The 18337-nt window shown below is 50.9% G+C and overlaps 1 protein-coding gene across 5 annotated transcripts in view; it reads left to right on the top strand.

Annotated features, from left to right (window-relative positions):
* cers4a (ceramide synthase 4a) overlaps positions 1 to 18337 on the top strand; it is a 136220-nt gene that overhangs the window by 19330 nt on the left and 98553 nt on the right. The window contains exon 1 of one of the 5 annotated variants that reach the window (XM_086004780.1): positions 13238 to 13405. The exons of the other annotated variants lie outside the window; for them this stretch is intronic. The gene's annotated coding sequence lies outside the window, so the exon portion shown is untranslated. Of the gene's footprint in view, positions 1 to 13237; positions 13406 to 18337 lie in introns of those variants that run through there. 5 annotated transcript variants of the gene reach the window in all.

Genomic DNA, 18337 nt, shown 5'->3' with positions numbered 1-18337 from the left:
CAGTACACTGCCTTTGAGGCAAACGGCTGCCTCTATCACTTCCTTAGGGTTCCCTTTGGCGTCACCAACGGGGTCTCCGTCTTCCAAAGGGAGATGGACCGGATGGTAGATCAAAATGCGTTGCAGGCCACTTTCCCATATCTGGACAATGTGACCATCTGCGGCCGTGACTTGCAGGACCATGACGCAAACCTCGAAAAATTCCTCCGCACCGCCCAACTCCTAAACCTGACATATAACAAGGAGAAGTGCATATTCCGCACAAACCGCCTCACCATCCTTGGCTGTGTTGTGGAACACGGAGTCATCGGCCCCGACCCCGACCGGATGCGTCCCCTTATGGAACTTCCACTGCCCCACTGCCTCAAGGCCCTGAAGAGGTGCCTAGGGTTTTTCTCCTATTACGCCCAGTGGGTCCCCTACTATGCGGACAAGGCCCGTCCGCTGATCAAGTCCACCTCTTTTCCCTTGACGGCAGAGGCCCGCTTAGCCTTCCACCGTATCAAGGAGGACATTGCCAAAGCCACCATGCACGCAGTGGACGAATCCATCCCCTTCCAGGTGGAAAGCGACGCGTCTGACTTTGCCCTGGCCGCTACCCTCAATCAGGCGGGGAGACCCGTGGCCTTCTTTTCACGAACCCTCCAAGGCCCGGAGACCAGACACTCCGCTGTTGAGAAGGAGGCCCAGGCGATTGTGGAGGCTGTGTGTCATTGGAGGCACTACCTGGCCGGAAAACGATTTACCCTGCTCACTGACCAGCGTTCAGTTGCTTTTATGTTTAACAACAAGCAGAGGGGCAAAATCAAAAATGACAAGATCTTGAGGTGGAGAATCGAACTTTCCACCTACAACTACGAGATCTTGTACCGGCCCGGGAAGCTAAATGAACCCCCGGATGCGCTATCGCGTGGCACCTGCGCCAGCGCGCAGATCGATAGACTGCGGGCCCTCCACAATGACCTCTGCCACCCGGGGGTCACCAGGTTCTTCCACTTCATCAAGGCCCGCAACCTGCCTTACTCTATTGAGGAGGTCAGGACCATGACCAGGAACTGCCAAGTCTGCGCTGAGTGCAAACCGCACTTTTATAGACCAGACAGTGCCCACCTGATAAAGGCCACTCGCCCCTTCGAGCGCCTGAGCGTCGATTTTAAAGGGCCTCTCCCCTCCTCCGACCGCAATGTGTACTTCCTCAATATTATTGATGAGTACTCCCGTTTCCCGTTCGCCTTCCCCTGCCCGGACATGACCAGTGCCACGGTCATTAAATGTCTGAACAACCTCTTCACCCTGTTCGGCTTCCCCAGCTATATCCATAGCGACCGGGGCTCATCGTTTATGAGCGACGAACTCCGTCAGTACCTGCTAACTAGGGGTATTGCCACAAGCAGGACCACCAGTTACAACCCCCGGGGGAACGGACAGGTGGAAAGAGAAAATGCGACAGTTTGGAAGGCCGTCCTGCTAGCCTTAAAGTCTAGGGGCCTTCCAACCTCCCGCTGGCAGGATGTGCTCCCCGATGCGCTCCACTCTATTCGGTCACTGCTCTGCACTGCCACTAACGCCACCCCTCATGAGAAAATGTTTGTCTTCCCAAGGATGTCCACATCGGGGACATCGCTACCGCCATGGCTGACGTCCCCAGGGCCGGTCCTACTGAGAAGACACGTGAGGACCCATAAAACGGACCCCCTGGTCGAGAGGGTCGACTTCCTCCACGCCAACCCCCAGTATGCTTACATCGCATACCCGGACGGGCGGGAGGACACAGTCTCCATAAGAGACCTTGCACCCTCGGGGGCCGCAGTAACCCACTACCCACTACCACCCCCCCCCCCCACGATCCGATATCCAGCCCCAGCAGACGGCAGGCCTGGGCCCCGCGACCCGCTCGACATCTACGAGGACGACACGCCTGTGCCACAGCCTACGCTGGACTCGACGCCGGAAACTTCACTACCCCTGCCGTCGCCACGCAGATCACAGCGGCAGACAAGACCTCCGGAGAGACTCCAATACACTAACTTTTAATACACTTCACCCCGCCGGACTCAATTTTAAACAAGGGGTGAATGTGGTAAACCACTGTTTGTATTCCACTTTGTACGTGCCTGGACATGCCTCGGCTGATTCCTCCCACAGGTCCTAGTATAAAGGTGACTGCTCCCCAGCCCTTAGTATCATGGACCGGTCGACCACGCGAGGCAGACCTCCATTCTGTTGTTAATAAAAGCCTTTAGTTACTCTTCTAACTCTCAGTCTTTTATGAGTAATTAATAGCGCATCAACCTTCTTGTACTTTTCTTTTGGAGATTTTTTATTGCTGGTTTTCTTTCCCGACCTGCAGACTCGTGCTATGTGTCCTACTTTTCCACACTGTCTGCACACTTTGTCTTTGAACCAGCAATTATTGTGGTCGTGTGTTGTTCTGCCGCAGCGATAGCACTTCTCTGTTCTGTATGACATTTCGTTTGTGCCATATTCTTGCGGTCTCTGTTGTATCTCTGCAGCGCCCCGTGCTGCTGCTTCATATGATACTGCAATGCTGAAAGCCTTGTCCAGCGTAAGGTCCTTTTCAGATAAAAGCCGTTTCTGGGTTCCTTCACTTTGAAGCCCACACACAAACTTGTCCCTTAAGGTATCTGCCAGTCCCGTTCCAAACTGGCAGTGTTTCGATAGTTTGCGCAGTTCTGTTAAATATTCAGCATTGCTTTCATCCTTATGCTGGTTCCGTTTGTGAAACTTGAATCTTTCTGCTATCGGCAGTGGTGTGGTGTTTAAATGTTCCTGTAGTATCGTCACTATGTCTCCAAAACTCTCTTCCACTGGCTTCGCTGGGGTTACTAGATTTCGTAATAAGCCATACATCTTTGCATCCATTAAATTTAACAATACCGGTGCTTTCTTGTCATCTGACACCTCATTTGCCTTGCAGTATACCTCTATTCGTTCGACATATGTAGTCCAATCTTCGACTTCATTGTCAAATGCGGTGATACTGCCACTCTTCGGCATTTTGGGTGTGGTTTAAAATGGCGTCTCCCGCGCTTTCCTTCCTTCCCCGCTGCTGCCAGCGCCGCTCTCGGCGGTCCTCGTGGCAATGGCGGCACCCTGTAGGTTTCGCGCGCTTCTCCTGCGCTGCTGCCAACACCGCTCTCGGCGGTCCTTGTGGCAATGGCGGCACCCTGTAGGTTTCGCGCGCTTCTCCTGCACTGCTGCCAACGCCGCTCTCGGCGGTCCTCGTGGCAATGGCGGCGCCTCGCGGGTTTCTGCGCGTCTCTCTCTCTCTCCTCGATGCTGCTCGGCCCCTGAACACCGGCTGCGCCCTGTGCGCTCTGCCCTCTCTCTCTCTCCCGTCGACGCTGCTCGGCCCTTTGCTGTGTCGCTCAGTCGGGCTCTAGCCCGCCGCTGTCCGGGAAGGGTCTGCGCACTACCTGTTGCCAGCCCGTTTCGCTGGACCACCGTGACTGGAAAGCCAAGCCTGGCTCTCAACAGCCTCCCCCGCAATTCTCGAGTCTCTGTGGATGACTGGGCGGTTGCCCGTGGTTGACGCCCGTGTCTCTGGCCTTGACCTCCAATCTACTGGTCTCCAGGAACGAATCCCTGGGAGGTGATGCAGAGTTGCAGGTAGGATCGAATTTGCCTCGTTGCCAATGTTGTGTCCGTCAGTTGTAAGACACAGACTGCAGGAGAACGGTACAACAGGTGTTTACTCAACGTGGCTCACTCTGGAACTGAACTGTACAGATTACTACTCAGTGCTATATACAGGTGTGGTCACTGCCGGTACTACAGTATACATGAGCTGTAAAAAGTAGTTCCCCCCCCCCTTAAAGGTATATACATTACAATTAGCATGAGCTCTTAACTGAGATGTGGCTTCCCGGGGTTGGCTACAGGTAAGGACACTGTCTTCTTCCTGCCGCCCCCCCCCCCCCTATATTGCTAACCATGTCCACCCCAAGTTGCTCATCAGTAATTAAAAAATAAAATTGTGTACAAGGAATAAAAACAGGAAATACTGGAAAAGCACACTAAATTCGGTCCGTATCTGAGAAAACCAAAAAAAGTTAGAACTTTGGATGAAGACCCCCTCACCTACAATGAATTCTGGGTAGCCTGTTGCCATGGCTCGAGATGAGGACAAAAGAGAACACTGATACCACTGACCATTCCTGGCAGCCCATGTGACGGATGCAGCTCGTCCCTTGCGGCGCGAGTGGACGCTTCAACGGCAGCAACAACTTGTATCGCGTCTTTAACAAAGTGAAATGTCCCAAGATGCTTCACAGGAGCAATTATCAAACAGTAATTGACCACCAAGCCACGTAAGGAGATAGTAGGACAGGTGACCAAAAGCTTGGTCAAAGGTAAGTTTGGAGGAGAGAGAGGCAGAGAGGTTTACATAGAATTACATAGAATATACAGCGCAGAAACAGGCAATTTGGCCCAACCAGTCTGTGCTGGTGTTTATAATCCACACAAGCCTCCTCCCATTCCATTTACCTTATCTCAGCTTATCTTTCTATTCCCTTTTCTCTCATCTACTTGTCTAGTTTCCTTTTGAAAGCATCGAAGCTATTTGCCTCAACCACTACCTGTAGTAACGAGTTCCACATTCTAACCACTCTTGAGTAAAGCAATTTTTCATTATTTCCCTATTGGATTATTAGCAACTATCATGTATTTATGGCCTTTTAATTTTGGATTCTTCACAAGTGGAAACATTCTCTCCACATCTACCCCGTCCAACCCATTCAAAATTTTAAAGACCTCTATCAGGTCACCCCTAAGTCTTTTTTTTCTGAAGGGAAAAAGAACCAACCTGTTCAATCTTTCCCAATAGCTGTAATTTCTGTTCCTTGTAAATCTTTTTTGCACTTTCTCCAGTGCTTCGAAGTCCTTTTTTTTTTTATAGTATGGAGACCAGAGCTGTGTACAGTACTCGTGTGCGGCCTGACCAGGGTACTATACAAGTTTAACATAGCTTCACTACTTTTGAATTCTATATCCCCAGAAATAAATCCCAGTGCTTTGTTAGCATTTTAGTTGCTTTTCTGACCTGCGATGCTGCTTTTAATGATTTGTTCACCTGTATCCCTGGACCCCTTTGCTCTTCTACCCCATTCAGTTTTTATTATTTTCTAAGGTGTAGGAGGTTTCTAGTTTTCCTACGAAAGTGCTTAGGGATGGAATTCCAGAGCTTGGGGCCAAGGCAGTTGAAGGTACGGCCACCATTGGTGGAGTGATGAAAATTGGGGACACGCAAGAGGCCAGAATTGGAGGAGTGCAGAGATCTCCGAGGGTGGTAGGACTGGAGGCGATTATAGAGATGGGGAGGGGCGAGGTCATGGAGAGATTTGAATGCAAGGATGAGAATTTTAAAATGGTAGCGTTGCTTCATGTTCCCGGATTGTGGTTTAAAGATTCTGCCCTGGGGATTTGTCCATTGTTTACAGCTCTTGGGAATGAGTGCTTCACATGTTAAGAGGTGTGCGAGCTGCAAGTCACATTACAGAGCAGCAGTTGGTGGATAAGCATTGTATCCAATTATCATTTTCTCCAGTTACTCCATTGTTTCCACATTGGTTATAACCACTAGTTCTCAGTTTCCCACTCGTTGCCTACCTTTTCTAAGATAATCACTAGGTGTGTCCAGTGGTTGCTAAACGCCTGATCCAGTAAGTTAGCAGCAAAGAGGTACCTCCGGCACTTCATTCCTGATTAGTTAATGGCTTTGCATAAATAACCATCATTATTAATGTCTGCAGGTTTATTTTTAGCAAGAGAATTGCAGTCTTTGAGAGATTTATGCAACACACTTCTAAAAGAATTAAATGCTTCAGCAAATGAGAAAAGGAGATAACATCGCGACTGAGTAAACAGTATAGACAATGCATGTTGTGGAAAAGTAACAACCATTAAGATGCAAGACCTTTTCAAATAGTTTAGGTTTCACTATAGTTACAGGCATTGAGTTTCATAAGATATGCTGCTCTACAGCCCCTCTTACCCCATTGTAGTCAGATCCTGCTGTCACCACTTTCTGATGCTAGTGTTGTAAGAAACCTTGGCGAGAGCCAAGTCCCACAAGGTTGGAGAGAGGAGGCAGTAAATCAGGAAGCAATGATTGGGTGACGCCAAGCTTGGATTTTAAATACCTGAAGATTGTAGGAAGGCAAGACTAATGGAGCCGAGACGTTTCCCAGTCTCGAGGTTCTGGGAACGTCTTGAGATAAGTGTAGAAGACATTGCGAGGTGTCTTGGTGTCAACACAGTGAGGATGCAGGCAGGAGGAAGCACATAGCCTGGGGGGATTCGGATAGTAGAGGCAGAGACAGTGCTCAATGCAGCAGTATCAGTGTTTCTTTTACTGTATTTCAGGGCCTGTTCTGTGTCTTTCGCAAGGTTATTTCGATGTTATTGGCCACTCTTTGATCTAAAATAAATCAGCATGAAACTCTTTCCCATTTCAGCTGGAAAGAGACAGTAAAACTGGGCTTGTCCCAGAAAGAAAGAACTTGTATTTATATTGTAGGAGTCTACGTACTCCTAGCAAAAAATACTGAACTCGGAGAGGTTCAACAGAAAAGGTTTAATTGTTGAGGCTACATGTTGAACACAAAATGGCGTCAGAGATTACACCAAGTCTGACTGCTTTTCATCAGTCCACAGCTTCGACTGCCCCTCCCCCGCTCTGGGCTTAACTATGTTGCAGATCGAGTTTCTTAAAGGTGTGATTGTTCTTAAAGGCATGACGCCTGATTTATAGTCTACGGACCGAAAAGCGGATTGTGTCCTTTCCGTGATCGGTACGCCACACAGCTTTCCCCCCCCCCCCCCCCCCCCCCAGAATCCGCTAGTAGGGAGTGTACGAACCGGCATGGCGGCTTGATGACACGGCCGGAACGGCTCTTGGCGGTTGGTGTCGGGAGCGGGGCGGTCGGGCTCTTAGGCGGTCTGCCCCGCGGTGGGGGTTGGCCCACTTGAACGGGTTCATTGGGCTCTAGGTGCGCCAGCTTGAGCCGGTCGACTGACACCTTGTCAGTTCTGCCGCCCACTTCGAGGAGGAAGAACTTGTTCCCCGTCTGGAGTACCTTGTAGGGTCCGTCGTATGGGGGCCGTAGATGTCCTCGGTGGGCGTCATGGTGCACGAAAACAAATTTGGCCATGTGCAGGCTAGGTGGTACGCGGGTTGCTGGTTCGCCGTGCCGGCCGGTGGGTACCGGAGCGAACTGTTGTGCTCGGTTCGCGAAAGCGCGGCGTTGCTGGTCAGCCGACCAGGGGGTCGTGGCGGTGGGCAGGAACTCTCCGGGTACGCGCAGCGGCTGGCCGTACACAAGTTCCGCCGCCGAGGCTTGCAGGTCTTCCTTGACCGCGGAGCGTAGGCCAAGTAGTACCCATGGGAGGCGGTCGATCCAAGCCTCGTCCTCGAGGCTGGCGCGGAGGGACGCCTTCATGGACCTGTGGAATCGCTCGCACAGTCCGTTGGCTTGGGGGTAGTAAGCCGTGGTGCGGTGAACGGCCACCCCGAGGTTTCGGGCGATGGCAGCCCACAGATCAGAGGTGAACTGCGGGCCTCTATCCGACGTCATGTCGGAGGGGACGCCGAACCGAGCGACCCAGGTACTGATGAACGCCCTCGCGATGTCGGCGGTGGTGGTGGACATCAGTGGAATGGCCTCGGGCCAGCGGGTGGTACGGTCCATGATTGTCAGCAGGTGCGTGTGACCTTGTGATGGCGGCAGGGGGCCGACGAGGTCGATGTGGACGTGGTCAAACCTTCTTTCTGGCACGGTGAACTCCTCGAGTGGGGCTTTGACGTGCTGGTGGATTTTGGCACGCTGGCAAGCTATGCAGGATCTGGACCAGATGCGCACATCTTTGCGCAGGCCGCGCCAGACAAATCGGTTGGCCACCAGTCTAATGGACGCACGGGTGCCGGGGTGTGAGAAGCCGTGGACGATGTCGAACACCCGTTTTCGCCAGGACGCCGAGACTACGGGGCGGGGTTGCGCCAAGGAGGTGTCGCATTTGACTGTGACGGCGGACGGGCCGCAGGCGACGTCGGTCAGTCGCAGTCCTGGGAGGGTTGTGGGCGCGGAGAGCAGATCGGGGTCGGTGCGTTGCTCCGCTGCCAGTTGAGCATAGTCCACTGCCAGGTGGGCGCCGTGGACGGCGGGGCGGGATAGGCAGTCGGCCACCACGTTGTCTCGACCGGAGACGTGCCGGATGTCCGTGGTGAATTCGGATGCCGCGGCGAGCTGGCGTTGTTGCCTGGCTGACCACGGGTCTGCACATTTCGCCATCGCGAATGTCGGGTTTGTGGTCGACAAACGCGGTGAAGGGGCGGCCCTCCAGAAGGAATCTAAAATGGCGGACTGCCAGGTACAGTGCGAGGAGCTCGCGGTCAAAGGCGCTGTATTTGGCCTCCGGGCGGCACAGTTGGCGGCTGAAAAAGGCCAGCGGTTGCCAGGCCCCGTCGACCCACTGTCCGTACACGGCGCCGACTGCGTGGTCGGAGGCGTCCATGGTGAGGGCCACCCTGCCATTGGGCTGTGGGTGAGCGAGCATGGTGGCGTCGGCGAGCGCATTTTTGGTCAAGTCGAAAGCGGTCAACATGTCCGCCGACCACTCGATCGCCATTCTGTCTTTCTTACCCCGGAGGGCTTCGTATAGGGGGCCGCATGAGGGAGGCCGCTCCGGGAATGAAGCGGTTGTAAAAGTTGATCATCCCCAAGAACTCCTGGAGGCCTTTGATGGTGGTAGGCCAGGGGAACTGCTGGACGGCTTGCACCTTGGCGGGCAGGGGAATGGCTCCGTCCTGCGTGATGTGGTGGCCGAGGAATTCGATCCTGCTGAGGCCGAATTGGCACTTGGCTGGGCTGATGAGCCCGTGCTCACTGAGCTGCTGGAACAGGGTGCGGAGGTGCTCGATGTGTTCCTGCTTGGAGGAATTAGCTACCAGGATGTCACCCAGGTAGACAAAGAGGAACTTCAGGTCCCAGAGGACCGAGTCCATGAGCCGCTGGAAGGCCTGGGCTGCATTTTTGAAGCCGAAGGGCATTCGGAGGAACTCAAATAGCCCAAAAGGGGTGATTATGGCCGTCTTGGGAACGTCCGTGGGGTGGACTGGCACCTGATGGTAACCGCGGACCAGGTCGACTTTGAAGAAGACTGAGTGGCCGGCCAGTCTAGCCGAGAAGTCTTGAATGTGCGGTGTGGGGTACCGATCCGGCGTGGTGGCGCCGGTAGTCCCCGCAGGGGCGCCATCCCCCGTCGGGTTTGGTGACGATGTGGAGTGGGGAGGCCCAGGGGCTGTTGGAGCGGCGGATGATGCTGAGCTGTTCCATTGTGGCGAACTCGGCCCACGCGACCTCCAGCTTGGCCGGGTCCAGCCTGCGGGCGTGGGCATACACCGGTGGGCTTGTGGTGGGGATGAAGTGTTCTACCCCGTGCTTAGCAACTTTCGCGGAGAAGGTCAGGTTGGTGAGGGCTGGGAACTCAGCCAGGAGTGTTGAGTAGTCGTCCGTTGAGCGGGCGCGGCACTGCCACGCCATTTCGGCGGGTTGGGGGGGGCCATGGCACCCGGGATAGGTGACATGGTGTTCATGTCCACGAGGCGGCGCCGAGGCATGTCGACCAACAGGCCGTGGGCGCACAGGAAATCCGCACCGAGGAGCGGGGAGAGCACCTTGGCGGTGATTAAACTCCCAGTGGTAGCGGCGGCCTGCGAGGTCGATGGTGACGGTGCGGGGCCGCGGCCGCCTCGTTGGATCTCTAGGGCGGACGCGGGGATGATGCTGCGCGCCTGTGTCGCATAGGAAACGGCGTCCGGAGGCGCTGTCCGTAATGTACAGCAGCGCGCCTGCTTACCACACGGCCATCGTGTAGGCCGGTGTGGGGGCAGTTGGAAACGTGCAGGGATGGCTGCAGCGGCGTGCCCGTGCGCCGAACCGGGTATGGAAGTAGCAGTAGCCCTGGGTCGGAGGGCTGTGGGGGCCTGGGGGGCCTCGTGGCTGAGCTGTGTGGCTGTGCGATAGAGGGTGGAGCGCACGCTGACGCTGCGGAGGCCAGGTCGGGGGTGACGGCGTGGTTGGAGCCGGCAGACAAGAGCTTATCGGCTTCGTCGGCCAGGACCTCGAAGTCCGTGAGGCTGGACGCCACGATCGCTGGGCGGATGCTGGGAGGTAGTTGGCGGATAAAGAGCGTGCGGAAGAGGGAGCCGGGCGGTTTCTCGTCGGTCAGAGCAAGCATATGTGAGAGCAAGTCTGACGGCGTGGAGTCACCGAGGCCCGGGAGGTAGAGGAGGTGGCAGTTGCGCAAAAATTGGGAGGCTGTGAATTTTTTAAGGAGCGCGGCCTTGAGATGTGCGTACTTGCCTTCCTCCAGAGGGTCTTGTAGTGTTGTCCAGACTTTCGTGATTGTGGAGCTGCCCAGGGAGGCGAGGAGGTAGCCGTACATCGTTGCGTCGGCGGTGATGCCGCGGAGTCGGAATTGCGATTCGGCTTGAAGGAACCAGGCGGTGGCTAGGTTCTCTCAGAACTCCAGCAGCTTCACAGAAACTGCGTTTGTGTCAGCCATAGTCACGCTTAGGAGTCATCCTGAGCGTCGGGGTCACCAATGTAGGAGTCTACGTACTCCTAGCAAAAAATACTGAACTCGGAGAGGTTCAACAGAAAAGGTTTAATTGTTGAGGCTACATGTTGAACACAAAATGGCGTCAGAGACTACACCAAGTCTGACTGCTTTTCATCAGTCCACAGCTTCGACTGCCCCTCCCCCACTCTGGGCTTAACTATGTTGCAGATCGAGTTTCTTAAAGGTGTGATCGTTCTTAAAGGCATGACGCCTGATTTATAGTCTACGGACCGAAAAGCGGATTGTGCCCTTTCTGTGATCGGTACGCCACACTATAGCATTTTAACAACATCAGGACGTCCCAAAGCGCTTTACAGCCGATGAAGTGCTTTTTTGAAGTGTAGTCACTTGTAAATGTAGGGACAACGTCTCACAAACAACAATGACCTAGATGACCAGATAATCTGTTTGTGATGGTTGAGGGATAAATATTGGCCAGGGTACCGGGAGAACTCCCCTGATCATCTTTGAATAATAATATGGAATCTTTTATATCCACCTGAGAGAGCAGACAGGGCTTCAGCAACATCTGATCCAGTAGACAGCACCACCAAGAGTGGAGTGTAAGTCCAGATATGTGCCGCAGTGAGGCTTGAACCCACAACCTTCTGATTCCGAGGCAAGAGAGTGCTACCGCTGCGCCAAGGCAAGTGGTGTCTGTTTGAGGGGAGGGAAGAATTCTTGGCCTGATGAATAGGATTCTGTTTGAGGCTCGTGTACCCTTGGCGTTCCAGCATGCAGTTGTGGTCACTGCCCACAAGCAGGAAGATCCCAGTGAGCTGCAAAACTACTAAGAAATATAGTGATCTCAGTAATTGTCCTGTCTGTAATCTTTGCAAAACTCTGATAATGTTCCTGTTTGGTTAAAAGATCTCACTAATTGAGAAAATTAAACTTTTATGAATAAGAACAGAAGGACATGGGACCCAAGAGTATCAGATAGATACAGTTTGAATATTCAGTTGGAGGGGGGAGAGCTGCGACTAATTTTAAAAATGTTTTTATTTATTCATTCATGGGATGTGGGTGTCACTGGCAAGGCCAGCATTCATTGCCCATCCCTAATTGCCCTCGAAGGTGGTGAGCCTCCACCTTGAACTGCTGCAGTCAGTGTTATGAAGGTACTCCCACAGTGCTGTTAGGGAGGGAGTTCCAGGATTTTGACCCACTGACGATGAAGGAATGGCGATACATTTCCAAGTCAGGATGGTGTGTGACTTGGAGGCGAACTTAGACATAGTGGTGTTCCTATGCGCCTGCTGCCTTTGTCCTTCTAGGCAGTGAAGGCTGTGAGTTTGGGAGGTGCTATCGAAGAAGCCTTGGTGAGTTGCTGCAGTGCATCTTGTAGATGGTACACACTACAGCTACAGTACGCCGGTTGTGGAGGGAGTGAATGTTTAAAGTGGTGGATGGGATGCCAATAAAGCGGATTGCTTTGTTCTGGATGGTGTTGAGCCTCTTGAGTGTTGTTGGAGCTGCTCTCATTCAGGCAAGTGGAGAATATTCAATTGCACTCCTGACTTATGCCTTGTAGACGGTAGAAAGGCTTTGGTGAATCACTCACCTGCTGCAGAATACCCAGCCTTTGACTTGCTCTTGTAGCCACAGTATTTGTGGCTGCTCCAGTTAAGTTTCTGGTAAATGGTAACTCCTGGGATATTGATGGTATGGGATTTGGCGATGGTAATGCCATTGAATGTCATGGAGCGGTGGTTAGACTCTGTCTTGTTGGAGTTCGTCATTGCCTGGCACTTGTGTGGCACAAATGTTACTTGCCATTTATCAGTCCAAGCCTGGATGTTGTCCAGGTTTTGCTGCATGCAGGCATGAACTGCTTCATTATCTGAGGAATTACGCCTAGGTCACTGCCTTGAGGAGCTCCTGCAGTGCTGTCCGGGGACTGAGATGATTGGCCTCCAACAATCACACAACCATCTTCCTTTGTACTAGGTATGACCCCAGCCAGTGGAGAATTTCCCCCTCTGATTCCCATTGACTTCAATTTTACTAGGGCTCCTTAGTGCCACACTTAAGCCTTGGTGTCAAGGGCAATTACTCGCCCCTCACCTTTGGAATTCAGCTCTTGTGTCAATGTTTGGACCAAGGCTGTAGTGAGGTCTGGAGCGGAGTGTCCTAGCAGAACCCAAACTGAGCATTGGTGAGCAGCTTATTAGTGAGTTAAGTGCTGGTTGATAGCAGTGTCGATGACACCTTCCATCACTTTGATGATTGAGAGTATGCTGATGAAGTATTAATTAGCTGGATTGGATTTGTCCTTTTTGTGGACAGGACATAGCTGGGAAATTTTCCACTTTGTCAGATAGATGCCAGTGTTATGGCTGTACTGGAACAGCTTGGCTAGAGACATAGCTAGTTCTGGAGCACAAGTCTTCAGCATGATAGCCAGGGTGTTGTTGGGGCCCACAGCCTTTGCTGTATCCAGTGTGCTTGGCTGTTTCTTGCTATCCTATGGAGTGAATCGAATTGGCTGAAGATTGGGAATTATCTTTTGAATTTGAGTTGAAGGGGCTTCTGCAATAAGTACCTGCACCTGGGCACACTTTTAAAATGAGGTTGTACCTGGTCAGGGTTTAATCTGAATGCAAGAAAGATGGAAAGAACTTGCACCTTTCACATCTTCGGGACATCTCAAAATGCTTCACAGCTCAATGAAGTAGTTTTGGGCATGGTTTTACACTGAGATGGTGCTGATGGATTGCTGAATACTCCTGGAACTATACGGCTTAAATTTAAGTTCAAAGTGAGTAGGAAAAAGTTTGAATGCAGCACAGACCTAACCTGGTCATCACCTTGAACCAGCCTGAAGGTGAAGCTGAGGCTGTGTGAATCTCTACCAGCAACACGGTAGAATCCAGCTCCAGTGTAGAAATAATGAGCAGTATGATCATGTGAAAATTTAATGTACTGTACTTCAATCCTCTCTCTGCTATTTTAAAATAAACTTATTAACAGCTCTGTTAAAATAGTTGAGGGGAATGTAATATGAGCACACAGTAATTGCCTATGCAAATAGCTTCAATCCTGATCAGGCGCTGGGTGTGCAGGAGCTTAGACACTGACTATCCATTTATGGGAATCCTGAGGCTGATGGGATGAAAGTCTCCCCCGTCTGTTTGTTCTGAGGGTCCTACTTGCGGGTGGGAAATTTCAACCAAGTTCCTCGTGGGTGCAAGACCTTGACACAAATTTTCAACTTCATTCAGATGCCACAAGACAGCTGGTGTGGAAATGGATGTCCCACCTCGGTAATAGGGATGCCCTTCTGAAGTTGGGGCTGAGGCACATTATTAGGGGCATGCAGAGGAAACTTTACTCTGTATCTAACTCATGCCTGACCTGAGAGCGCTTGATGGGACAGTCTAGAGGGTGCCTTAACTGATGCCAGATTAGTTGGGACTAAAACCCTGAACAATTTTTATTCTCTAGCACTAGGGTTGGCTCGCTTGTGAGTTTGGTAGGTGGAGCACCTGGCATAAAGTGGAAGAAACAACCCTGGGGTTTCAAGGCTGCTGTCTGTTTTGGGATCTATTCATAACACAAAGGGGCTTTGTGCTATCAGCAGCTGGTCAGATTCATCATTTTCTTTTTGGCAAACGGAAGGTCTTAATGGAAATTGGTTGCAGTGGGAACACAATGAGAGAGAATGTAACAAAGGGTTTAGCTCCATTAGCTAAATGTAATTGGACCTAAAATACCAAAAAGGACTAAGTGACTCCGCCACAACAACTTGCATTTATATAGCGCCTTTAATGTAGTAAAACGACCCAAGGCGCTTCACAGGAGTGTTATCAAACAAAATTCAACACCAAGCCGCGTAAGATATTAGGAGAGATGAAAGATGTAGGTTTTAAGGAGGAGAGATAGATGGAGAGGTTTAGGGAGAGAATTCCAGAGCTTGGGGCCCAGGCAGCTGAAGGCATAGCCACCAATGGTGGAGCGAATAAAATTGGGGATGCGCGAGAGGCCTCAGAGGGTTGTAGGCTGGAGGAGGTTACAGAGATGGGGAGGGGCAAGGCCATGAGGGATTTGAAGATAAGGATGCAGCGTTGCCAGACCAGGAGCCAATGTAGGTCAGCGAGCACAGGGGTGATGAGTGAATGAGACTTGGTGCGAGTTAGGATCTGGGCTGCAGAGTTCAACCTCTGTTCGGCAAAGTGATTTCATTGTAGATAAAATGTGAAGTGACCATGCTCTTTGCAGATTTATTTTCCGTTGGTTGGTTCTGATTCTGTCATTTGAGCGATTGGTTTTACTTTAATGTGCAGTTGGTATCGGTGTTCAGCAAGGCTTACAATCTGTGGGTTTTTGATACTTAAGCTTGATGTCTCCAAATCACTGCCTCCTGACTTATCTTTTCTTTTTTCCTTGGTGACATCCTGTACTCTGCCCTCCCTGTAAGGCTTCTGAATTTTAAAAACAGAAATCTTGAGCACTCCATTGGGTTATTGGTTTGGAGGCTCATAGAGTGTCATGGTGACAGGTGCTGGATTAATGTAGAATTGTATTATCCTGTTTACACCCCCCCCCCCATAAACAGCAGTTCCCTCTCACTCTGATTCATTAACACCTCACTGATGTATTTAATTAGCAGTTTGAATTTTAGACAAGCAAATGTTACAATTCCCATCATTATGATGAACCTGTGGCAGAAAAGGCAGTGGTGGCCAGACTGTATTTAAACAGCTGCACTCTGTTAAACTGATAGACGGTCATGATGGCAACACGTGAAGTAAGTCCATGCTAAAACTGCTTTATTAGATGCAAACATGCCACCCACCCTGACGGCCACAGTAGCTGCCCAGTCTGATTCTAGCGCGTCTAACCCTACCCCTCATCCCGCCTGTGTGTGTGTATGGACCCCCCCACCCCAGCCCCGCACAAGCCACATTTACCCACATTGTTTTTACTAGTTAATGAAGGGGAGCTTGGAAGTCTCATGAGGACATCTGGAGAAGGGGTGGGAGGGAAGAGGTGAAGGCGAGTTCTCTTTGCTTTTACATTTAATACTTTTGATTTGAAGGAGGGATGTTCTGTCCACTTGCTCTGCTTGCATTTAGCAATGAAATCCTGATTTGGGAGGGAAAATGTCCCGAGTTCAGTTTTGTTTTTTTCTTCTCTCGCTCCCAACAGTTTCCAGTCTTTGTACATTCCCTGTTGACCACAGTAAAGGGCAGCGTCTGTTTTGTTTGAATAGAGTGGTGCAGGATGTTGGTGAGGTCCACGGGCTCTGGCTGGGAGAGGCCGAGTGGTTAAGGAGCTGTCTAATTAGTGAAGTTTTCAGAACTGGGCACCAATAGGATCTTCTCGGTTCTTTGTTTGTCCTTCGCTCAGTGCCTTTACACAAAGGCTAGTGCTGTGTTCATTTGGCTCTGGGTTATTTGGGGGCTTGTTCTGTAGAAGTTTTTATTGTAAGGGTTATTGAATTACATCCCCTTTGTGTACTCTGTATTTTGACACGAAGCTTCACACAAGCAGAAGGTGGTGATAAATGGGGAACGCTCTGCCTAGGAAACAGTAACCAGTATGGTTCTGCAGGGAACTGTTCTGGGACCCCTGTTATTTACAATAACTGAATAATATGGAACAGCAGGTCTGTAGTAATAAATCTGCTTGGTACAGAGCTTTGTGGGAAGGTAATGAGTAGAAAGAAGATTGACTCTCCTCTGAGACTTGGACCAATTATGTAGATTGGCTGAGATATGACGGATGGATTTTAATGTGAATAAATGTAAAATAATGCACGTGGGAACAGGTAACAGTAAACGTGTATACCCTGAAAGGGCACTATTTTAAGATAGACCAGTGGGACTGCAGGGCTGGGCAAAATCTAATCTCTCTGGGATTCAACAAGTACCTCCCCTTAAAGAGGTAACACCAGTAAAATTGCAGGGAGAGTGACCCACCCACACTGGCTTTTCAACTAAGAAAAGTAACCAAAATAGCGCACACTTCAAAATCGGAGCAAATTAAAACACAAATTCCATGCGTTGGCCGCGATTTTAACTGGGGCTTAAGTGCGGCATGCTGGGGCCTAAGCGAGCCACAAGATCCTCTTCCTTTTCCCCTTCGTCCTTCTCTTCATCTTCCCTCCCTGTGAATTGTCCTGCACACCCCATGTAAATTTGCTCCTTCACAACAACACTCAATTTTTGTTTTTAGTGCCTGTGTATCCAGCACCCTCCCAGCTTGGGACTGACGGCAAGATCCTCCCTCTCGCAGGTAGCAGTCTGCAATTAGGTGCTTTACCACCTCTCCCCCTCCCCCCACCCACCCCAGCAGGTTTATGCAGCGAGTTGCAGAGCCACACAACAACAGCTTGTATTTACATAGCGCCTTTAACATAGTAAAACGTCCCAAGCCGCTTCACCGGTGCGTTGTCAGACAAAATTTGACACCAAGTCAGAGACATTAGGACAGGTGACCAAAAGCTTGGTCAAAGAGGTAGGTTTTAAGGGGTGACTTAAAGGAGGAGGAGAGGTTTAGGGAGGTAATTCCAGAGCTTGTGGCCAAGGCAGCTGAAGACCCAGCCACCAATGGTCGAGCGAAGAAAACTGGGAAAGTCTCTGATTCATTCCTCGGTCTGTATTGAGCCATCTGGTCTCCGAGCAGCATTGAAGGCTACTATTGGCTTCAGCACCTTATGTTTGAGAGAGGAGAACCCTGCTCCTATGGGATCCTTCCTGGAATGTTTCCGTGTGGTTTTTGTGTGCAAGCTCGATTAGACTTGGCTGTGATGCCCCTTGTGACCAAATCCCCAGCTGGCACTGCCTAGACATACATGAAGAATAACCACTCTGTGTACTGGAGGGAGTCTAGCACCCATCAAACTTTAACCCAGTGAGAATCAACACCTTCAGGAGGAGGTGGGTTGGGATGGGGAGGGGGGGGGGTGGTGTGGGCGGAAGTCAAAAATGGGTCGCTGAGGTGTCGGGAGATGCTGCTCTCCATTTGGCAGAAGGACCTGTGTCATGTTTGAGTGTTGACGTGTTGGGACACAGTTAACAATGTCTTTCATTTTAGTCTAAGATCAATTAGTTCCTGCAGCACGCTCGACTGAGCCCAGCTACTTGATTATGTGAATTTAAAAAGTTGTCGGGAGTGGCACCATGACAACTGCAATGTTATGATATCAGCTTGTTGTGTCAACCCTGCCAGCTAAAGACTTTCCTTGCTGGGGGTGGAAACAGGGCTTGGCCCCAGCTTGGGGAGGACGGGGAGCACGACACCCAAGGCTGATGTTTTTTTAATCGCGGCAAAAGAAAATTCTGGCAACAGTTAAACTGATGGGTGATCTGCTCCTGCTAACAACCTTGCCTTCACTATTCCACCCTCGCCATTAGCACAGATTAATGACCTGGTCACGTGGGTCTGCACAGAGCATTAAACGGAGTGAACTTGAACAGAGTGCTTTGTTTGGGAATTTGGAAAGAGTGGGAATTCGGAGAAGAGGGGGAAGGAGTTGCTGCTTTTTACCTACACTAATTGTAGTGCTTTGTGTTATAGGTAGATATTTAATTTCAGTACCCTTAACTTAATCTAGATCAAGTAAGTAGTGAAGAAACTACACTGTGAACTAAGTTACCTAATTACTAATTTAATTAAGTAAAACAAGTCATAGGGATGGCAGTGCAGGTGGTGTGCCGCAACTGCAGCATGTGGGAGTTTGTGGAGA

The sequence above is a fragment of the Somniosus microcephalus genome, chromosome 13 (genome assembly GCF_052327205.1).
Source record: "Somniosus microcephalus isolate GS21.2 chromosome 13, FLI_Smic_1.0, whole genome shotgun sequence".
NCBI lineage: Eukaryota > Metazoa > Chordata > Chondrichthyes > Squaliformes > Somniosidae > Somniosus > Somniosus microcephalus.
The sequence above is the reverse complement of the archived record's forward strand: the minus strand, read 5'-3'. Positions and strand labels throughout refer to the sequence as shown.